The following is a 25234-nucleotide window of genomic DNA, read 5'->3' on the forward strand; positions in this document are numbered from 1 at the left end:
TTGCCAAATTGGTTAAATTATGTCACAAGCATCCCAGACCCTTTGTTTACATGCAGCTGGAAATCAGGGGAATCCCCCACCTACAGCTTATTGACTTGGCACCGACAGGGGACTTTCTCATTCCGCCAAATAGAGCTGAAACCAAGCTCATCGCTACTATGTAGGAAACAAGCTTTGTTGTTTTCTTAGATAATGAGTTCTGACTTGGGTCCTGCAGCCTGGAGGCTTTGTAGAGCTTTGGGTGGGATAAAGTCACCATCTTTGGGTCCACGTACTAGCAGCTAGCCAGACCTCACTAGTCCCAGCTGTCCACACCTTTCAATTTCAATGTATTATTTTTTAGTATAAGCATTTTGTACGGATCAAACAGTCCGCATTGCAGACTTTTTTAAAAAAAAAAAGGAAACATGTCCCGTGATGTAGATCCATCTCACGCCGCTCGACAGACCGAATAAAAGAAAAAAAAAAAGCTGCAACAGCTCCGCCTCCATGGGAGGCTGCCCCTGAGTGACGCTTCTTCTCGATGACAGCTGTTATATAGCTAAGGGTGGGGCCACTCGGTGACGTAAACGGGCAACTCTGCCTTCCTCTGACTTCACGTGGCTTCAGACAGGGGCGCGGGGTCATCCGTTTACGTCACCATAATAGCACATTATGCCTTTGCCTTGCAGGTAAGAAAAAAAAAGTGCAGCGGTTTACAACCGCTTTAACACATTGTTGGCACGCTTTGCAGTTTCTGTTGGTATTTGTTTAGTGCTCCACTTGGCAAATACTTCAAGCTGCAAATTTGAACTATTAAATATTGATGCACTAAGGACTTATTAGAAGGGATTAACTAAAACCAGAGCGCACAGAACCTGGTGCAGCTGTGCATAGTAACCAATTAGCTTCTAACTTCAGCTTCTTTAAAGAGTAACTCCACTTTTGTTGAGAAAAAACATGTCTGCTGTTGCTAACTATTTTTGCTATGGATCCAGCCCTGAAGACGATTCAGGAAATACTCCTCCTGGTTCTGTTGTGTAGGATCAGAAGACGGAGAGAATTGCATGAGAGGACCAGAGTTTGTCTGTACTGGACCGATCCGTTGATGGACCAACATACATCTTCCGGATATTTTGCCAGCCTATTTTGTCAGCTGCGTAACTATCCAGAAAAGTTTTTTAACTTTACAAGGATGTCTGTTCGCACATTTGATGATCTTCTGGAGAGGCTGCGACCCCGTCTTTTTGTATACAGTGGAATCTTTGGATTACAAGCATAATCCGTTCCAGGAGAATGCTTGTAATCTAAAGCACTTGCATATCAAAGCGAGTTTCCCTATAGAAGGCAATTGAAACAAAGATAATTAGTTCCACGTTGACTTCTATTGTATGCAGTACCGCATGTGGCCAGAGGTACTCGGACACGGCTCGGATGCACTTGGGAACGGAGTATTTCTGAGTGTTTCCGAGTGCATCTGAGTGCATCTGAGTGCATCCAAATGGCTCAGAGTGTCACTGGCGCCTCCGCACTTCTGGCCAAATGCGGTACTGTACACTGCAGAGGCTTCAATCCTGCTCGTTTTGCCAGAAAACACTCGCAAACCGAGTCAGGATTTTTAAAAAATAATATCTTGTATTGCGATACGCTCGTTAACCGTGTTACTTGCAATCCGAGGTATTACTGTACTATGTCTTGCTTTTTTTTTACATGGCAAATATTTTTTAATGGACAATTTTTTTGTATAACTTTTTTTTGGGAGGGGAGATTTTTTTGAATTGTCTTTTCCTTTTTTTTTTTAATGGTCAGCTTTTTAAAATAAGGCTTAATGTACACGGGACGTTTTACAACCTCCCCTGAATGATTTAACTTAACAGATAGTAACTGTGGTTTAAAAACGCCCGTTTTGCCGCGCTTACATGTCGCATTTAGCCGCTTTTGCGTTTAGAAACTTTTTTTATTGTTTTGAAATAGTCAAAAATTTAAAACGTCTGTAAATGAAAAGTGGCTAAATGCGAGTTACCGCTGTTACACGCGTTTACAAGCTGTTACAGGCGTTTGGCGTTTCAAATGCCTCTGAACATCCATCCTGAAAGCTTTTTTTTTGCTTTCCAAAAAAATGCCTCTAAACTCAACTGCCTAGAAACGACTATAAATGACCCTGTGTACATGTACTGATAAGATAACATAGAGGAGAGTTCAGGGGCAGCTGAAAAAAACGCCCAACTGCTCCTAAATGTCCGTTTACCAGCAGCAGTGTACATGAGGCCTAAGAAGACAATAACTTTCCTAAGCCTCGGTTCACACCAGAGGCGGCACGACTTGCAGGTCGCCTCACCGAGGCGACCTGCACACGACTGCCGGGGCGACTTGCAAAACGACTTCTGTATAGAAGTCTATGCAAGTCGCCCCAAGTCGCCCCCAAAGTCGTGCAGGAACCTTTTTCTAAGTCGGAGCGACTTGCGTCGCTCCGATTAGAACGGTTCCATTGTACTGAACGGGACGCTACTTGTCAGGCGACCTAGGTCGCCTGACAAGTCGTCCCAGTGTGAACCAAGGCTAAGTCCTGTCTTAAAAATAACTAACACTGACGGGGGAAACATAGAAGAAACAGGGAGCGTCTAGCTAGCACTGGGAGGGGGGGACAGAGGAAGATATCATAAGTAAACAATTCCTAGTTAACCACAACTAGGTGTCAGCACATATCAGGACAAGAAGCAAGAAAGTGGGACTTTAAATGAAGAACGCAGTGGGCCAAAATATTGTATTGAATAAGAATTATATTATATTTATTTTGTCTACATATCTACAATATATTCTAGTACACTGTACCACAGTAACACATGTTAATAAATCATAATCAATAAAATACATATATTTATATACATACAAAGATGGTACCTACATAATCTATGGTTCCTCTAATCCCTATCATTAGAAAAGAATGAAAAAATGCTAGATAAAAATCTATTTAACATATATAATATATAATATAAATTCATAATTCATAAACAGTCCACAAGAAAAATAGTAGCACATGATTGGTATTGTAACCCGACATAGAATAACTCATGTTAAAATTACTGTATTTATTGGCGTATAGCACGCACTTTTTCAGTGTCGTCTCCAGCTTTCATATTTCAACAGGCTTTCACATGTTCTGCAGTGAGCTCCATTCCTACTGTATTGGGTCCAAAGCAGTGGGAAAACTATCAGTGTTGCAAAGGTTGTCTTGCCACCAGGCCCTGGTGTTCTGCCACTGTGCGGTTCCCCAGCCCCCTCTTGCTGTCCTGCCCCTGCTATTGACAGCGTCTGGCATCTCTTGGAATTTGCAGGCTGGTTCTCCTGTCCTAAGGACGGGAGAAATCAGTCTGTTTTTTCAGTAACTGAGAGTCCTGGTGGAGTCCTTCCTGCAACTCGCTCTTCTCCCTGCCAATGAGGATGCAGGAGAAGGAGCAGACTGGGCGGCCGTGGTTGTGTGAGCGCTCGCATTATGCAGTGTCAGCGAGCAGAGGGAGGGGGGAGGATCACCCGCAGGAGCTGACTGGGGACACTCTCCCTCTCAATAGAGACTGTGTTACTCCAGCGGCGGCCCGAGTAAGATGTAGCGATGCGGCGTCATATCTTGTGGCGCTGCTGCCGGGGGAGATATTCCACCTACGGGCACCACGGGAACTGTTTTGGCGCCAATTTGGCAGGCGGCTCTTCCGCACTGGTGATGGCGCCTTCCTCTTCTCTTGCTCGTGAGCGTCACATTGATGGGTCCTCTGCGGCGGCATTTACAGTGTCTCACAAAAGTGAGTACACCCCTCACATTTTTGTAAATATTTTAGTTATATCTTTTCATGTGACAACACTGAAGAAATGACACTTTGCTACAACGTAAAGTAGTGAGTGTACAGCTTGTATAACAGTGTAAATTTGCTGTCCCCTCAAAATAACTCAACACACAGCCATTAATGTCTAAACCGCTGGCAACAAAAGTGAGTACATCCCTAAGTGAAAATGTCCAAATTGGGCTCAATTAGTCATTTTCCCTCCCTGTTGTCACGTGACTCATTAGTGTTACAAGGTCTCAGGTGTGAATGGGGAGCGGGTGTTTTAAATTTGGTGTTATCGCTCTCACTCTCTCATACTGGTCACTGGAAGTTCAACATGGCACCTCATGGCAAAGAACTCTCTGAGGATCTGAAAAAAGATTGTTGCTCTATATAAAGATGGCCTAGGTTATAGGAAAATTGCCAAGACCCTGAAACTGAGCTGCAGCACGATGGCCAAGACCATACAGCGGTTTAACAGGACAGGTTCCACTCAGAACAGCCCTCACCATGGTCGACCAAGGAAGTTGAGTGCACGTGCTCAGCGTCATATCCAGAGGTTGTCTTTGGGAAATAGATGTATGAGTGCTGCCAACATTGCTGCAGAGGTTGAAGGGGTGGGGGGGTCAGCCTGTCAGTTCTCAGACCATACGCCACACACTGCATCAAATTGGTCTGCATGGCTGTTATCCCAGAAGGAAGCCTCTTCTAAAGATGATGCAAAAGAAAGCCTGCAAACAATTTTCTGAAGACAAGCAGACTAAGGACATGGGTTACTGGAACCATGTCCTGTGATCTGATGAGACCAAGATAAACTTATTTGGTTTAGATGGTGTAAAGTGTGTGTGGTGGCAAACATGTGAGGAGTACAAAGATAAGTGTGTCTTGCCTACAGTCAAGCATGGTGGTGGGAGTGTCATGGTCTGGGGCTGCATGAGTGCTGCCGGCACTGGGGAGCTACAGTTCATTGATGGAACCATGAATGCCAACATGTACTGTGACATACTGAAGCAGAGCATGATCCCCTACCTTCAGAGACTGGGCCGCAGGGCAGTATTCCAACATGATAACAACCCCAAACACGCCTCCAAGACAACTACTGCCTTGCTAAAGAAGCTGAGGGTAAATGTGATGGACTGGCCAAGCATGTCTCCAGACCTAAACCCTATCGATCATCTGTGGGGCATCCTCAAACGGAAGATGGAGGAGTGCAAGGTCTCTAACATCCACCATCATGGAGGAGTGGAAGAGGACTGCTGGAAAATAATGGTGGCCACACAAAATATTGACACATTGGGCCCAATTTGGACATTTTCACTTAGGGGTTTACTTACTTTTGTTGTCAGCAGTTTAGACATTAACGGCTGTGTGTTGAGCTATTTTGAGGGGACAGCAAATTTACACTGTTATACAAGCTGTACACTCACTATCTTACATTGTAGCAAAGTGTAATTTCTTCAGTGTTGTTACATGAAAAGTTATAATAAAATATTTACAAAAATATGAGGGGTGTACTCATTTTTTGTGAAATACTGTATATGGGCACAATCCCTGGATGATTCAGGCATTCGGCTTCTCTCCAGTCCTCTGCACACTATACATTTTTGCATCACAGCCTATACAGCAGGTAACAACAATTCACTCAATTTCTCTATTCATTTTACTTTTCCTTTTTTCCACTACTTTCACTACTCTTCTTCTTTTGGGCTCCTTTGGGCTCCTTTGGGGGTTCTTTCCTTCATCTCCCATCAAATTTTCATCCCTGGTTTTGGTTTCATTCACCACACTTCCTTCTTTCTGGCACTATTCTCTATATCCCTGATAAGAGGATTCTATGCACATTTTGGATTAATTATTATCACCTATTTACCACAGTTACCATGGGGTTTGGCTTTACGTCGGCATACCCATATTAAATCACAGTCTGTTTACACCCAACCTGAAGGTTGCTTGTGTGGGTTGTCCGTCACGGAGCATACCATCATAGCTCCCAGGGAAGATAGTTCCTGTATGGGGGAGCTCATGGCCCACGGTACCATGCCACCAACACATAGATACCCTGTATGTAACACATTGGGTTTTCCCTTTACCATTCTTAGTACTTGTGACCATATTAATTACCAACTAGGAATTCATATTTGTCATTGCAGATATACATTATACGCTGCTCCTGATGAGTGACGCCAAGTCACGAAACGCATCAAGCCAACAGATGTTGTGTTCTATAATAAACTATGTGTCACTACAGTATATCATTTTTGGATTCTGTTCATGATCTATAAATTTATTAATTTTAACATGAGTTATTCTATGTTGGGTTATAATACCAATCATCGGGTGTTCGCCCGTTCGCCGAAGATCGAACACTATGGGGTGTTCGCGGCAAATTCGAGAGCCGCGGAACACCCCATAATGCACTGCGAGATCACAGTGCATTGCTGTATGATGATTGGCCAAAGCATGCACCTGGTCATGCACCTGACTAATCCCAGCGTCCACGCCCCACACTATATAAGGCTGCCTACACGGCGGCTGTGTGTAGTTTTGGTGTGGACGGAAAGATAGCTTGATTTAGATTAAGCATGCAGGTTATTCAGTTAGTGGCAGTGTATTTGTTATATATATACAGTCAGTCTAGTATATATATATATATATATATATATATATATATATATATATGTATTAGGGATGAGCCGAACACCCCCCGGTTCGGTTCGCACCAGAACCTGCGAACGGACCGAAAGTTCGCACGAACGTTAGAACCCCATTGACGTCTATGGGACTCGAACGTTCAAAATCAAAAGTGCTCATTTTAAAGGCTAATTTGCATGGTATTGTCCTAAAAAGGGTTTGGGGACCCGGGTCCTACCCCAGGGGACATGTATCAATGCAAAAAAAACTTTTAAAAACGGCCGTTTTTTCGGGAGCAGTGATTTTAATGATGCTTAAAGTAAAAAAAAAAAAAGTGAAATATTCCTTTAAATATCGTACCTGAGGGGTGTCTATAGTATGCCTGTAAAGTGACGCGTGTTTCCCGTGTTTAGAACAGTCCCTGCACCAAATGTCATTTTTAAAGGAAAAAATCTCATTTAAAACTGCTTGCGGGTTTAATGTAATGTCGGGTCCTGGCAATATGGATGAAAATCAGTGAGACAAACGGCATGGGTACCCCCCAGTCCATTACCAGGCCCTTTGGGTCTTGTATGGATATTAAGGGGAACCCCGCACCCAAATTAAAATAAGGAAAGGTGTGGGGCCACCAGGCCCTATATACTCTGAACAGCAGTATACAGGCTGTAGGTTTGTTGTTAAGTAGAATCTCTTTGTAATTTTGAACGGGTACATTTTTAACGTGTTTAGCTCCAGCCAAAAAATCTTTTTTAAGCTTTTTGGAAAACATAGGGAAGGGTTATCACCCCTGTGACATTTGTTTTGCTGTCTTTCCTCCTCTTCAGAAGATTTCACCTCACTTTTTGTCCCAATGGATTGGAAAGCATCAGTGGAAAGGAGAAATGTTTTTCCCATATTAACTCTTACAGGAGAGAATTTCCCTTCCTAGGGGTAGATTTCACTTCCTGTTGTCTCCTTCCGTTTGCAAGTAGGAGTCGTTTGTAAGTTAGTTGTTTGAAAGTAGGGTCCTGCCCTATATACTCAGCAGAAATTTGGGCCTTAGGTGTTGCTGTGGCCACAACACTGTAAGCCCTCACAGGGCTCTGCTGTGAAATATTAGATCAAGAATTGTAATTACATGCCCCTGTTGAACAGGAGCTGAAAAATTAGGCCTTAGGCACTGGTGCTGGTGCCACAACACTGCAACCCCTCACAGACACTCTAGTTGGAATGCAGGAATGAGCCCTGCTGCAAAGTATTGCATCAAAAATTGTAATTACACGCCCCTGTTAAACAAGGGCTGAAAAATTGGGCCTTAGGCACTGGTGCTGGTGCCACAACACTGCAACCCCTCACAGACACTCTAGTTGAAATGCAGGAACGAGCCCTGCTGCAAAGTATTACATCAAAAATCGTAATTACACGCCCCTGTTAAACAGGGGCTGAAAAATTGTGCCTTAGGCACTGGTGGTGGCACCCAGAACCAAAAATGTTCTTACAAGCTATCAGCGTGATGATTGAGGAGGAAGAGGATAATTACTCAGGGATAGTCACTCAGCATCAGCATAGGCAGTCTTTGAAGGGATCTGAGATTTCAAAAAAAATTATTCGGTTACATCAGCATCAGATGCTTGGTAGCTGGTGGTGATCCAAGACTCATTCATTTTTATGAAGGTCAGTCGATCGACCGAGTCAGTGGACAGACGCACCCTGTGATCGGTTACCACGCCTCCAGCAGCACTGAATGTGCGTTCCGAAAGAACGCTGGATGCAGGACAGGCCAGTAGCTCAATTGCATACTGTGCAAGCTCTGGCCAGTGATCCATCCTCAAGACCCAGTAACCCAGAGGATTTTCGGTGGGAAAGGTGTCCAAGTCTGATCTTGCCCCTAGGTATTCCTGCACCATGTAAAACAGACGCTGGCGATGGTTGCTGGAACTGATCATACCTTGGGGCTGCGGACCAAAAAATTGTCTGAACGCATCGGTCAGACGGCCACCTTCTCCACCGCTCCTTCTTTGAGTGACCGAAGCCTCAGCAACACGTTGTCCAGAAACAGGAGTTTGTAACCTCCCAGTCTCTGGGAACGCGTTGCACAGACCTTTCTGCAAGGCCTCCCGAAGATGTTTCATCCTCTGCTCCCTCTGCGATGGCAAGATAAGGTCCGCAACCTTACCCTTGTAACGTGGATCAAGGAGGGTTGCCAGCCAGTATTGGTCCTTCTCCTTGATACCACAAATACGAGGATCCTTACGCAGGCTTTGCAGGATCAGGGAGGCCATGCAGCGTAGGTTTGCTGAGGCATTCGGTCCGGAGTCCTCTGGGTCACTAAGGACGACATGGTCCGCAGCCACCTCCTCCCAGCCACGTACAAGTCCATGTGTTTCTTGGGACTGATCCCTTAAAGACTGCTGCTGATGCTGAATGCCAGGCTCCACTTCCATACTGACACAATCTTCCTCCTCCTCCTCCTCCTCTTCCTCCTCGTCCTCTTCCTGTGTGATCGGCGGGCACGCAGGAACACTGTCTGGATAAAGGGGGCCTTGAGAGCTAAGGAAATCCTCCTCTTCCTGCCTCTGTTCTGCCTCAAGTGCCCTGTCCATTATTCCACGCAGCGTGTGCTCCAACAGGTGGACAAGGGGGACAGTGTCACTGATGCATGCACTGTCACTGCTCACCATCCTCGTGGCCTCCTCAAATGGTGACAGGACAGTGCATGCATCCCTGATCATGGCCCACTGGCGTGGGGAAAAAAAACCAAGCTCCCCTGACCCTGTCCTGGTGCCATAGTCGCACAGGTACTCATTGATGGCCCTCTGCTGTGTGTGCAGCCGCTGCAGCATGGCCAACGTTGAGTTCCACCTGGTGGGCATGTCACAGATTAGGCGGTTCTTGGGCAGGTTAAACTCCTTTTGGAGGTCCGTCAGCCGAGCACTGGCATTATATGATAAACAAAAAAGTGCAGCGCTATATATATAAATGTTACATAGGAAAACATATAATTGAGAACCCACCAAGTGACATCATATCAATCAATCAATGCATAAGTAAAATCAATCAAGCAAAAAGACAAAAACTTTTGTTCACAAATGCATGTGAAAAAAAATATATAATATAAAACAATATATGTGATAATCCAAAAACGTATTATAGTCCATCAACAGAGAAGGAAAAAACCCTCATCCAGGGGAGGTGTGATGAGAAATAGATGATCCACCAAGGAGTGTGTAAATAAGGTCTGCTTACCAAACAGCGATGACCGCTATTACAGCAGTCTCGCCCAGCATAGGGATTATGGTCTCCCAAAACCACAGGTGCAGAGCGGGACCAGTAACTTTAACACTCGACCATGACCGGAAATAGAAAGCAGAACACATCCATAGCGCAATAACGTATGATAAAAGATTTTTAATAGGATAAAATAGTTGCACTTACAATTTAGCAGAAACAATATGGCATAAGAGGTATCAAACACAGCAGCGGTGTCTCTGTGTGCCGCGGTTCACTTCCTGTGCTGCAAAGCCCGTCTAAGAACGTGATGACGTCACCGTCGTAGGCTCCTCCCTACGCGTTTCGTCACGAATGGACGTCGTCTGGGGATTGGCCGGGTGACAAGTCATCACGCTTGGGCTTATAAATACATGGGAAACGCCATTTTAACTATTGGCAAATGCAATATATATAATGGAGATGAATCCAAAGGGGCCATATTGACTTCTGGCCATTAATAGTAAACCATATATAAACAGGAAGTAGCAGAAGGCAGCATCGCCATCTTGTGGAAATAAAGGAGATTTACGGATAAGGCTTTGCATAGGAAGAAAAACGAGGCACAACAGAAAAAGGAAAAAAATAAAAAAATATAGACAAGTTCATATCTAATCTACATAAAAAATTTAGATGGAAAAATGAGAGAAGTATGTATTAATACTGAATAAAGACTTAAAAAACCCAGAACTTGACAGAATAAAATAATATGCAAAAAATGTAGAAAAATATATATATAAAAAATATATATATAAAAAATGGGATAAATGTGGAAGGTAACAAAACCGCCCATCATGCATTGTTGATGAAGCAGTTTATATCCCACTCCACATTTAACCCTTGTGGTCTAGAAGATAACATGTTGAAGATCCATCTGGTTTTAAGTCTGGAGATGGATCTAACCATGTTAGTTCCTCTCCAGTGGGGACGTACTCTGTCGATGGCCAGAAACAAGGTACCCTGTAGTTTTTTATTGTGATATTTAGTATAGTGCCTAGAGAGGTTGTGTTTCGTAAATCCTCGCTTGATGTTAGCGACATGTTCTGAAAGACGCACGTGTAGCTCGCGTTTGGTGCGTCCAATATACTGCTTTGAGCAAGGACATTGGATTAAATAGACAACGTACTGAGTAGAGCATGTTATAAAAGACTCTATGTTATATACCCTGTTTGTGACTGTTGAACTGAAGGTTTCACATTTTCTACCCCTGAAGGAATTAATCTGGCAGATTTTGCATCTGCGGCAGGGAAAAAAGCCTTTCATGTTTTGAAAAAAAGAGATCGTTCGCGGAGGATCTACAACATTTGAAGCCACACTATGTCTCAGGGAGGGAGCCCCTCTATAAATCAAAACAGGTTTATCTGGAATAACTGTACGGAGTATTGGGTCATTCTGAAGAATGCTCCAATGCTTCCGAAAAAATTTTTTAATAGAATAATGCTGGTTGGAATAACCCGTAATCATGGACCATTCAAATTTGTTAGTAGGCCCCGGATTACGCTCTCTATCTTGATTCAGCATCAGAGACCGATCCATGGTGGCAACTTTATTAATAGTGATGTCAATATCATTCTCCAGATACCCTTTGTCCAAAAAACGTTGTTTTAGTACCAAAGCTTGTGAGTGGTAATCTGAAACATTAGTACAATTACGTCTTATACGTTGAAATTGACTTAGAGGGACAGAGTTCAGCCATGATGGATGATGGCAGCTGGAGAGTGGTATGTAAGCATTTCTGTCCGTCTCTTTGAAATGTGTACTGGTAAAAAGGCAACCATTAGCAACCATGATGTTTAGATCGAGGAAATGTATTCTCGATTGACTGGCCTCGAATTGTAGAAAGATGCCCCTGTTGTTAGAGTTAAGTTGGGAGAAGAAATTCTCTAGAGATGGCATATCTCCGTCCCATACAAGGAGAACGTCATCGATATATCTTCTCCATAGGCGTAGTTCCTTGGGGGGATTGGTGTCAATAACTTCTTTTTCCCACCTGGCCATAAATAAATTGGCCAGGCTGGGCGCAAATTTAGCGCCCATAGCCACTCCACATATTTGCAAGAAGAAATCGCCCCCAAACCAGAAATAGTTATGGCTTGTGGCGAAATTAAGAAGCGCCATAATAAATTGTTTCTGTATTTCCGGTAAAGTAGGGTCCAAATCAAGATAGTAGTTGACAGCCTCAAACCCTTGTTGGTGGGAAATAATAGTATAGAGAGAGGCTACATCCGCCGTAGCTAAGATGTAGCTATCTCTCCAATCCAACCCTTCCAGTAAATTGATAACTTGGGTAGTGTCTTTTAGATATGAGGGAGTCAAAACTACTAGGGGTTGAAGAAAATTATCTACATACTTTCCGATTCTCGCTGTGACAGACTCAATGCCACTAATGATCGGGCGGCCTGGTGGATGGATCAGATTTTTGTGTATTTTTGGTAAATAGTACATAACTGGTACCCTTGGAGCTGAGGGGACCAGGTATGTCTTTTCTTTTTTATTTAGGATTCCCTGTTGATATCCTTTATCAACAAGGTTCTGCAATTCTCTCTTAAATTTGGTTGTAGGATTAGATGCTAGTGGCGAGTATGTGGTACGATCCGACAAAAGTCTATGCATTTCCTCCAGGTATTTAGATTTATCTAAAATGACTACCCCCCCACCTTTATCCGCAGGGTGTATTACTATCTCATTACGCTCACAGATTTGTTTAAGATGGTGTTGGAGGTCATTGTTGGTATTATTACTTGAGATGTTAAGTGCTGCGAGATCTCTAATGACCATTTCTTTAAAGACCTGTATGGAAGGGGCGGTAAAGCCTGGGGGATTAAATAGTGAGGCATTAGAAAAATTGGTGTGTCTGATGGAGCTGTCAATAGTGTTTGTCAAAGAATTGGAATTAAAAGAGGATGTGTTGGTAGAAAGAATCTGACTTCGATTACCACTCGGATTAAGAATAAAATGTCTTTTGATGTTAATCTTCCTTATGAATTTGTGTATATCAATGAAGGTTTCGAATTTATTCAACCTATGTGGGGGTGCAAACTTGAGACCCAGACTGAGAACCCTCTGTTCTCCTTCAGAAAGTTGAACTTGACTTAGGTTGAAGACACCACTGATATCTACTGTTTTCTTTTTTTTGGACCTGAGCCTCCTCCCCCCTCTGATGCCTCTCTTTCGTCGTAACCCCTTTTGGTTTTGTGATTGCCCTGGGGAAAAAAACGACGAGTCTGATGGGCCTCTGTGTAGTTGTGAGGGGAGTCCTGAGGAGTGTCCTGATAGTCATCCCTAGGAGGACCTCTAAATTGATTAGGGTGCCGAGAGATAACTGGGTTATCCTCAAAATGAGGATCTGAGTAATGTGAAAGAGGTGCAAACCTGTTTTGTAAGGGGATTTGTCTCTCTTGGGGATAATAATAATCTTGTGAAGTGGATGGAGAGTTGACATATGTTGCCCTATTATCATAAGGATTCTGGTAATAGTCTCTAGGGTCACCTCGAAAATCCCATGATCCTTGTCGGGGGTAATCAGCACTGGGATTTCTCTTATGAGGGAAATTTCCTTGATTGTTACCCCTGAAAGGTGGTTTTCTATATTGTGATCTCTGGGGGGTGCCCCGAGAGGGGTACCTATAAACCATCGGTCTCTCATTATTTTTGAAAGTTTTGAGCCTGGTTGCAGGTTGTCCTCGTTGATTAGTCCGGGGAGAAAAAATAGGAGGGGCCCTCCCTCTATTATTGTCAAACAGAGGTGGGGGCCTTACATCACCACCAAAAGAAGGCGGTGGGAAAGGTTGATGGTTTGCTATTTCTGAATCACCTGTAGAGTTCTCTATAAGGGTCTGCCATTTAAAAACTGTTTTGTTGGAATAATCAGCAAGGTCACGATTGTATTTTTTCTTTTTTTTCTTTTTTTGGTCATTATCCTCTTTTTCAAGCGTTTGTCTTAAATGATCCGATTTTTGTTTGTAAACTTCATGGTCTTTATAGGCCATGAGTTTATCCTTAACTAAAGAAACCTCTTCATTTAAATTTTTCAGTTTGATCCGTTTCTTATCCAACAAAAAACATAAAAATTTAATACCAGTGTCATTAAAATAAACAAACCAGCCTTCCAGATCAGTTTCCCCCTTTTGGGGATTGACCTCCCATCTGAGACTGCGGGGTACCATCTTTAATGCAACATATTGCTCAAGGTAAGCCACATCCCAGCTAGTGTGTAATTCTGATATGAGCAGGTTTTTAAGTCTGAGAAACAGACCACTTAATTCATCCGTCTGTTCTATCTGACCATTAAAAACTCCCTCAGTGTTGATACTGTATTGGGATCTGTATTCAAAAATGTCCATGACACCTATCTAGCAGCAACTTTTTGATACAAAAAAGTGTAAAATATAATAAAAACCCAAGATAGAGTCAAAGCTGCGCTCAGATCTAAAATTATAAACAGACAGTTGTGAAAAAGAGAAAAAAGCTGCCAGCACCTACAAAAGTCCCGTATCTGACTCCTAAAATATGATAAACAAAAAAGTGCAGCGCTATATATATAAATGTTACATAGGAAAACATATAATTGAGAACCCACCAAGTGACATCATATCAATCAATCAATGCATAAGTAAAATCAATCAAGCAAAAAGACAAAAACTTTTGTTCACAAATGCATGTGAAAAAAAATATATAATATAAAACAATATATGTGATAATCCAAAAACGTATTATAGTCCATCAACAGAGAAGGAAAAAACCCTCATCCAGGGGAGGTGTGATGAGAAATAGATGATCCACCAAGGAGTGTGTAAATAAGGTCTGCTTACCAAACAGCGATGACCGCTATTACAGCAGTCTCGCCCAGCATAGGGATTATGGTCTCCCAAAACCACAGGTGCAGAGCGGGACCAGTAACTTTAACACTCGACCATGACCGGAAATAGAAAGCAGAACACATCCATAGCGCAATAACGTATGATAAAAGATTTTTAATAGGATAAAATAGTTGCACTTACAATTTAGCAGAAACAATATGGCATAAGAGGTATCAAACACAGCAGCGGTGTCTCTGTGTGCCGCAGTTCACTTCCTGTGCTGCAAAGCCCGTCTAAGAACGTGATGACGTCACCGTCGTAGGCTCCTCCCTACGCGTTTCGTCACGAATGGACGTCGTCTGGGGATTGGCCGGGTGACAAGTCATCACGCTTGGGCTTATAAATACATGGGAAACGCCATTTTAACTATTGGCAAATGCAATATATATAATGGAGATGAATCCAAAGGGGCCATATTGACTTCTGGCCATTAATAGTAAACCATATATAAACAGGAAGTAGCAGAAAGCAGCATCGCCATCTTGTCGAAATAAAGGAGATTTACGGATAAGGCTTTGCATAGGAAGAAAAACGAGGCACAACAGAAAAAGGAAAAAAATTAAAAAATATAGACAAGTTCATATCTAATCTACATAAAAAATTTAGATGGAAAAATGAGAGAAGTATGTATTAATACTGAATAAAGACTTAAAAAACCCAGAACTTGACAGAATAAAATAATATGCAAAAAATGTAGAAAAATATATATATAAAAAATATATATATAAAAAATGGGATAAATGTGGAAGGTAACAAAACCGCCCATCATGCATTGTTGATGAAGCAGTTTATATCCCACTCCACATTTAACCCTTGTGGTCTAGAAGATAACATGTTGAAGATCCATCTGGTTTCAAGTCTGGAGATGGATCTAACCATGTTAGTTCCTCTCCAGTGGGGACGTACTCTGTCGATGGCCAGAAACAAGGTACCCTGTAGTTTTTTATTGTGATATTTAGTATAGTGCCTAGAGAGGTTGTGTTTCGTAAATCCTCGCTTGATGTTAGCGACATGTTCTGAAAGACGCACGTGTAGCTCGCGTTTGGTGCGTCCAATATCCTGCTTTGAGCAAGGACATTGGATTAAATAGACAACGTACTGAGTAGAGCATGTTATAAAAGACTCTATGTTATATACCCTGTTTGTGACTGTTGAACTGAAGGTTTCACATTTTCTACCCCTGAAGGAATTAATCTGGCAGATTTTGCATCTGCGGCAGGGAAAAAAGCCTTTCATGTTTTGAAAAAAAGAGATCGTTCGCGGAGGATCTACAACATTTGAAGCCACACTATGTCTCAGGGAGGGAGCCCCTCTATAAATCAAAACAGGTTTATCTGGAATAACTGTACGGAGTATTGGGTCATTCTGAAGAATGCTCCAATGCTTCCGAAAAAATTTTTTAATAGAATAATGCTGGTTGGAATAACCCGTAATCATGGACCATTCAAATTTGTTAGTAGGCCCCGGATTACGCTCTCTATCTTGATTCAGCATCAGAGACCGATCCATGGTGGCAACTTTATTAATAGTGATGTCAATATCATTCTCCAGATACCCTTTGTCCAAAAAACGTTGTTTTAGTACCAAAGCTTGTGAGTGGTAATCTGAAACATTAGTACAATTACGTCTTATACGTTGAAATTGACTTAGAGGGACAGAGTTCAGCCATTATGGATGATGGCAGCTGGAGAGTGGTATGTAAGCATTTCTGTCCGTCTCTTTGAAATGTGTACTGGTAAAAAGGCAACCATTAGCAACCATGATGTTTAGATCGAGGAAATGTATTCTCGATTGACTGACCTCGAATTGTAGAGAGATGCCCCTGTTGTTAGAGTTAAGTTGGGAGAAGAAATTCTCTAGAGATGGCATATCTCCGTCCCATACAAGGAGAACGTCATCGATATATCTTCTCCATAGGCGTAGTTCCTTGGGGGGATTGGTGTCAATAACTTCTTTTTCCCACCTGGCCATAAATAAATTGGCCAGGCTGGGCGCAAATTTAGCGCCCATAGCCACTCCACATATTTGCAAGAAGAAATCGCCCCCAAACCAGAAATAGTTATGGCTTGTGGCGAAATTAAGAAGCGCCATAATAAATTGTTTCTGTATTTCCGGTAAAGTAGGGTCCAAATCAAGATAGTAGTTGACAGCCTCAAACCCTTGTTGGTGGGAAATAATAGTATAGAGAGAGGCTACATCCGCCGTAGCTAAGATGTAGCTATCTCTCCATTCCAACCCTTCCAGTAAATTGATAACTTGGGTAGTGTCTTTTAGATATGAGGGAGTCAAAACTACTAGGGGTTGAAGAAAATTATCTACATACTTTCCGATTCTCGCTGTGACAGACTCAATGCCACTAATGATCGGGCGGCCTGGTGGATGGATCAGATTTTTGTGTATTTTTGGTAAATAGTACATAACTGGTACCCTTGGTGGTCTGTGGTCTGTTTCTCAGACTTAAAAACCTGCTCATATCAGAATTACACACTAGCTGGGATGTGGCTTACCTTGAGCAATATGTTGCATTAAAGAAGGTACCCTGCAGTCTCAGATGGGAGGTCAATCCCCAAAAGGGGGAAACTGATCTGGAAGGCTGGTTTGTTTATTTTAATGACACTGGTATTAAATTTTTATGTTTTTTGTTGGATAAGAAACGGATCAAACTGAAAAATTTAAATGAAGAGGTTTCTTTAGTTAAGGATAAACTCATGGCCTATAAAGACCATGAAGTTTACAAACAAAAATCGGATCATTTAAGACAAACGCTTGAAAAAGAGGATAATGACCAAAAAAACAAAAAAAAGAAAAAATACAATCGTGACCTTGCTGATTATTCCAACAAAACAGTTTTTAAATGGCAGACCCTTATAGAGAACTCTACAGGTGATGCAGAAATAGCAAACCATCAACCTTTCCCACCGCCTTCTTTTGGTGGTGATGTAAGGCCCCCACCTCTGTTTGACAATAATAGAGGGAGGGCCCCTCCTATTTTTTCTCCCCGGACTAATCAACGAGGACAACCTGCAACCAGGCTCAAAACTTTCAAAAATAATGAGAGACCGATGGTTTATAGGAACCCCTCTCGGGGCACCCCCCAGAGATCACAATATAGAAAACCGCCTTTCAGGGGTAACAATCAAGGAAATTTCCCTCATAAGAGAAATCCCAGTGCTGATTACCCCCGACAAGGATCATGGGATTTTCGAGGTGACCCTAGAGACTATTACCAGAATCCTTATGATAATAGGGCAACATATGTCAACTCTCCATCCACTTCACAAGATTATTATTATCCCCAAGAGAGACAAATCCCCTTACAAAACAGGTTTGCACCTCTTTCACATTACTCAGATCCTCATTTTGAGGATAACCCAGTTATCTCTCGGCACCCTAATCAATTTAGAGGTCCTCCTAGGGATGACTATCAGGACACTCCTCAGGACTCCCCTCACAACTACACAGAGGCCCATCAGACTCGTCGTTTTTTTCCCCAGGGCAATCACAAAACCAAAAGGGGTTACGACGAAAGAGAGGCATCAGAGGGGGGAGGAGGCTCAGGTCCAAAAAAAAAGAAAACAGTAGATATCAGTGGTGTCTTCAACCTAAGTCAAGTTCAACTTTCTGAAGGAGAACAGAGGGTTCTCAGTCTGGGTCTCAAGTTTGCACCCCCACATAGGTTGAATAAATTCGAAACCTTCATTGATATACACAAATTCATAAGGAAGATTAACATCAAAAGACATTTTATTCTTAATCCGAGTGGTAATCGAAGTCAGATTCTTTCTACCAACACATCCTCTTTTAATTCCAATTCTTTGACAAACACTATTGACAGCTCCATCAGACACACCAATTTTTCTAATGCCTCACTATTTAATCCCCCAGGCTTTACCGCCCCTTCCATACAGGTCTTTAAAGAAATGGTCATTAGAGATCTCGCAGCACTTAACATCTCAAGTAATAATACCAACAATGACCTCCAACACCATCTTAAACAAATCTGTGAGCGTAATGAGATAGTAATACGCCCTGCGGATAAAGGTGGGGGGGTAGTCATTTTAGATAAATCTAAATACCTGGAGGAAATGCATAGAATTTTGTCGGATCGTACCACATACTCGCCACTAGCATCTAATCCTACAACCAAATTTAAGAGAGAATTGCAGAACCTTGTTGATAAAGGATATCAACAGGGAATCCTAAATAAAAAAGAAAAGACATACCTGGTCCCCTCAGCTCCAAGGGTACCAGTTATGTACTATTTACCAAAAATACACAAAAATCTGATCCATCCACCAGGCCGCCCGATCATTAGTGGCATTGAGTCTGTCACAGCGAGAATCGGAAAGTATGTAGATAATTTTCTTCAACCCCTAGTAGTTTTGACTCCCTCATATCTAAAAGACACTACCCAAGTTATCAATTTACTGGAAGGGTTGGAATGGAGAGATAGCTACATCTTAGCTACGGCGGATGTAGCCTCTCTCTATACTATTATTTCCCACCAACAAGGGTTTGAGGCTGTCAACTACTATCTTGATTTGGACCCTACTTTACCGGAAATACAGAAACAATTTATTATGGCGCTTCTTAATTTCGCCACAAGCCATAACTATTTCTGGTTTGGGGGCGATTTCTTCTTGCAAATATGTGGAGTGGCTATGGGCGCTAAATTTGCGCCCAGCCTGGCCAATTTATTTATGGCCAGGTGGGAAAAAGAAGTTATTGACACCAATCCCCCCAAGGAACTACGCCTATGGAGAAAATATATCGATGACGTTCTCCTTGTATGGGACGGAGATATGCCATCTCTAGAGAATTTCTTCTCCCAACTTAACTCTAACAACAGGGGCATCTCTCTACAATTCGAGGCCAGTCAATCGAGAATACATTTCCTCGATCTAAACATCATGGTTGCTAATGGTTGCCTTTTTACCAGTACACATTTCAAAGAGACGGACAGAAATGCTTACATACCACTCTCCAGCTGCCATCATCCATCATGGCTGAACTCTGTCCCTCTAAGTCAATTTCAACGTATAAGACGTAATTGTACTAATGTTTCAGATTACCACTCACAAGCTTTGGTACTAAAACAACGTTTTTTGGACAAAGGGTATCTGGAGAATGATATTGACATCACTATTAATAAAGTTGCCACCATGGATCGGTCTCTGATGCTGAATCAAGATAGAGAGCGTAATCCGGGGCCTACTAACAAATTTGAATGGTCCATGATTACGGGTTATTCCAACCAGCATTATTCTATTAAAAAAATTTTTCGGAAGCATTGGAGCATTCTTCAGAATGACCCAATACTCCGTACAGTTATTCCAGATAAACCTGTTTTGATTTATAGAGGGGCTCCCTCCCTGAGACATAGTGTGGCTTCAAATGTTGTAGATCCTCCGCGAACGATCTCTTTTTTTCAAAACATGAAAGGCTTTTTTCCCTGCCGCAGATGCAAAATCTGCCAGATTAATTCCTTCAGGGGTAGAAAATGTGAAACCTTCAGTTCAACAGTCACAAACAGGGTATATAACATAGAGTCTTTTATAACATGCTCTACTCAGTACGTTGTCTATTTAATCCAATGTCCTTGCTCAAAGCAGTATATTGGACGCACCAAACGCGAGCTACACGTGCGTCTTTCAGAACATGTCGCTAACATCAAGCGAGGATTTACGAAACACAACCTCTCTAGGCACTATACTAAATATCACAATAAAAAACTACAGGGTACCTTGTTTCTGGCCATCGACAGAGTGCGTCCCCACTGGAGAGGAACTAACATGGTTAGATCCATCTCCAGACTTGAAACCAGATGGATCTTCAACATGTTATCTTCTAGACCACAAGGGTTAAATGTGGAGTGGGATATAAACTGCTTCATCAACAATGCATGATGGGCGGTTTTGTTACCTTCCACATTTATCCCATTTTTTATATATATATTTTTTATATATATATTTTTCTACATTTTTTGCATATTATTTTATTCTGTCAAGTTCTGGGTTTTTTAAGTCTTTATTCAGTATTAATACATACTTCTCTCATTTTTCCATCTAAATTTTTTATGTAGATTAGATATGAACTTGTCTATATTTTTTTATTTTTTTCCTTTTTCTGTTGTGCCTCGTTTTTCTTCCTATGCAAAGCCTTATCCGTAAATCTCCTTTATTTCCACAAGATGGCGATGCTGCCTTCTGCTACTTCCTGTTTATATATGGTTTACTATTAATGGCCAGAAGTCAATATGGCCCCTTTGGATTCATCTCCATTATATATATTGCATTTGCCAATAGTTAAAATGGCGTTTCCCATGTATTTATAAGCCCAAGCGTGATGACTTGTCACCCGGCCAATCCCCAGACGACGTCCATTCGTGACGAAACGCGTAGGGAGGAGCCTACGACGGTGACGTCATCACGTTCTTAGACGGGCTTTGCAGCACAGGAAGTGAACCGCGGCACACAGAGACACCGCTGCTGTGTTTGATACCTCTTATGCCATATTGTTTCTGCTAAATTGTAAGTGCAACTATTTTATCCTATTAAAAATCTTTTATCATACGTTATTGCGCTATGGATGTGTTCTGCTTTCTATTTCCGGTCATGGTCGAGTGTTAAAGTTACTGGTCCCGCTCTGCACCTGTGGTTTTGGGAGACCATAATCCCTATGCTGGGCGAGACTGCTGTAATAGCGGTCATCGCTGTTTGGTAAGCAGACCTTATTTACACACTCCTTGGTGGATCATCTATTTCTCATCACACCTCCCCTGGATGAGGGTTTTTTCCTTCTCTGTTGATGGACTATAATACGTTTTTGGATTATCACATATATTGTTTTATATTATATATTTTTTTTCACATGCATTTGTGAACAAAAGTTTTTGTCTTTTTGCTTGATTGATTTTACTTATGCATTGATTGATTGATATGATGTCACTTGGTGGGTTCTCAATTATATGTTTTCCTATGTAACATTTATATATATAGCGCTGCACTTTTTTGTTTATCATATTTTAGGAGTCAGATACGGGACTTTTGTAGGTGCTGGCAGCTTTTTTCTCTTTTTCACAACTGTCTGTTTATAATTTTAGATCTGAGCGCAGCTTTGACTCTATCTTGGGTTTTTATTATATTTTACACTTTTTTGTATCAAAAAGTTGCTGCTAGATAGGTGTCATGGACATTTTTGAATACAGATCCCAATACAGTATCAACACTGAGGGAGTTTTTAATGGTCAGATAGAACAGACGGATGAATTAAGTGGTCTGTTTCTCAGACTTAAAAACCTGCTCATATCAGAATTACACACTAGCTGGGATGTGGCTTACCTTGAGCAATATGTTGCATTAAAGATGGTACCCCGCAGTCTCAGATGGGAGGTCAATCCCCAAAAGGGGGAAACTGATCTGGAAGGCTGGTTTGTTTATTTTAATGACACTGGTATTAAATTTTTATGTTTTTTGTTGGATAAGAAACGGATCAAACTGAAAAATTTAAATGAAGAGGTTTCTTTAGTTAAGGATAAACTCATGGCCTATAAAGACCATGAAGTTTACAAACAAAAATCGGATCATTTAAGACAAACGCTTGAAAAAGAGGATAATGACCAAAAAAACAAAAAAAAGAAAAAATACAATCGTGACCTTGCTGATTATTCCAACAAAACAGTTTTTAAATGGCAGACCCTTATAGAGAACTCTACAGGTGATGCAGAAATAGCAAACCATCAACCTTTCCCACCGCCTTCTTTTGGTGGTGATGTAAGGCCCCCACCTCTGTTTGACAATAATAGAGGGAGGGCCCCTCCTATTTTTTCTCCCCGGACTAATCAACGAGGACAACCTGCAACCAGGCTCAAAACTTTCAAAAATAATGAGAGACCGATGGTTTATAGGAACCCCTCTCGGGGAACCCCCCAGAGATCACAATATAGAAAACCACCTTTCAGGGGTAACAATCAAGGAAATTTCCCTCATAAGAGAAATCCCAGTGCTGATTACCCCCGACAAGGATCATGGGATTTTCGAGGTGACCCTAGAGACTATTACCAGAATCCTTATGATAATAGGGCAACATATGTCAACTCTCCATCCACTTCACAAGATTATTATTATCCCCAAGAGAGACAAATCCCCTTACAAAACAGGTTTGCACCTCTTTCACATTACTCAGATCCTCATTTTGAGGATAACCCAGTTATCTCTCGGCACCCTAATCAATTTAGAGGTCCTCCTAGGGATGACTATCAGGACACTCCTCAGGACTCCCCTCACAACTACACAGAGGCCCATCAGACTCGTCGTTTTTTTCCCCAGGGCAATCACAAAACCAAAAGGGGTTACGACGAAAGAGAGGCATCAGAGGGGGGAGGAGGCTCAGGTCCAAAAAAAAGAAAACAGTAGATATCAGTGGTGTCTTCAACCTAAGTCAAGTTCAACTTTCTGAAGGAGAACAGAGGGTTCTCAGTCTGGGTCTCAAGTTTGCACCCCCACATAGGTTGAATAAATTCGAAACCTTCATTGATATACACAAATTCATAAGGAAGATTAACATCAAAAGACATTTTAGTCTTAATCCGAGTGGTAATCGAAGTCAGATTCTTTCTACCAACACATCCTCTTTTAATTCCAATTCTTTGACAAACACTATTGACAGCTCCATCAGACACACCAATTTTTCTAATGCCTCACTATTTAATCCCCCAGGCTTTACCGCCCCTTCCATACAGGTCTTTAAAGAAATGGTCATTAGAGATCTCGCAGCACTTAACATCTCAAGTAATAATACCAACAATGACCTCCAACACCATCTTAAACAAATCTGTGAGCGTAATGAGATAGTAATACGCCCTGCGGATAAAGGTGGGGGGGTAGTCATTTTAGATAAATCTAAATACCTGGAGGAAATGCATAGACTTTTGTCGGATCGTACCACATACTCGCCACTAGCATCTAATCCTACAACCAAATTTAAGAGAGAATTGCAGAACCTTGTTGATAAAGGATATCAACAGGGAATCCTAAATAAAAAAGAAAAGACATACCTGGTCCCCTCAGCTCCAAGGGTACCAGTTATGTACTATTTACCAAAAATACACAAAAATCTGATCCATCCACCAGGCCGCCCGATCATTAGTGGCATTGAGTCTGTCACAGCGAGAATTGGAAAGTATGTAGATAATTTTCTTCAACCCCTAGTAGTTTTGACTCCCTCATATCTAAAAGACACTACCCAAGTTATCAATTTACTGGAAGGGTTGGATTGGAGAGATAGCTACATCTTAGCTACGGCGGATGTAGCCTCTCTCTATACTATTATTTCCCACCAACAAGGGTTTGAGGCTGTCAACTACTATCTTGATTTGGACCCTACTTTACCGGAAATACAGAAACAATTTATTATGGCGCTTCTTAATTTCGCCACAAGCCATAACTATTTCTGGTTTGGGGGCGATTTCTTCTTGCAAATATGTGGAGTGGCTATGGGCGCTAAATTTGCGCCCAGCCTGGCCAATTTATTTATGGCCAGGTGGGAAAAAGAAGTTATTGACACCAATCCCCCCAAGGAACTACGCCTATGGAGAAGATATATCGATGACGTTCTCCTTGTATGGGACGGAGATATGCCATCTCTAGAGAATTTCTTCTCCCAACTTAACTCTAACAACAGGGGCATCTCTCTACAATTCGAGGCCAGTCAATCGAGAATACATTTCCTCGATCTAAACATCATGGTTGCTAATGGTTGCCTTTTTACCAGTACACATTTCAAAGAGACGGACAGAAATGCTTACATACCACTCTCCAGCTGCCATCATCCATCATGGCTGAACTCTGTCCCTCTAAGTCAATTTCAACGTATAAGACGTAATTGTACTAATGTTTCAGATTACCACTCACAAGCTTTGGTACTAAAACAACGTTTTTTGGACAAAGGGTATCTGGAGAATGATATTGACATCACTATTAATAAAGTTGCCACCATGGATCGGTCTCTGATGCTGAATCAAGATAGAGAGCGTAATCCGGGGCCTACTAACAAATTTGAATGGTCCATGATTACGGGTTATTCCAACCAGCATTATTCTATTAAAAAATTTTTTCGGAAGCATTGGAGCATTCTTCAGAATGACCCAATACTCCGTACAGTTATTCCAGATAAACCTGTTTTGATTTATAGAGGGGCTCCCTCCCTGAGACATAGTGTGGCTTCAAATGTTGTAGATCCTCCGCGAACGATCTCTTTTTTTCAAAACATGAAAGGCTTTTTTCCCTGCCGCAGATGCAAAATCTGCCAGATTAATTCCTTCAGGGGTAGAAAATGTGAAACCTTCAGTTCAACAGTCACAAACAGGGTATATAACATAGAGTCTTTTATAACATGCTCTACTCAGTACGTTGTCTATTTAATCCAATGTCCTTGCTCAAAGCAGTATATTGGACGCACCAAACGCGAGCTACACGTGCGTCTTTCAGAACATGTCGCTAACATCAAGCGAGGATTTACGAAACACAACCTCTCTAGGCACTATACTAAATATCACAATAAAAAACTACAGGGTACCTTGTTTCTGTCCATCGACAGAGTACGTCCCCACTGGAGAGGAACTAACATGGTTAGATCCATCTCCAGACTTGAAACCAGATGGATCTTCAACATGTTATCTTCTAGACCACAAGGGTTAAATGT

The sequence above is a fragment of the Aquarana catesbeiana genome, linkage group LG08 (assembly GCF_042186555.1).
Source record: "Aquarana catesbeiana isolate 2022-GZ linkage group LG08, ASM4218655v1, whole genome shotgun sequence".
In the NCBI taxonomy this organism is placed as follows: Eukaryota; Metazoa; Chordata; class Amphibia; order Anura; family Ranidae; genus Aquarana; species Aquarana catesbeiana.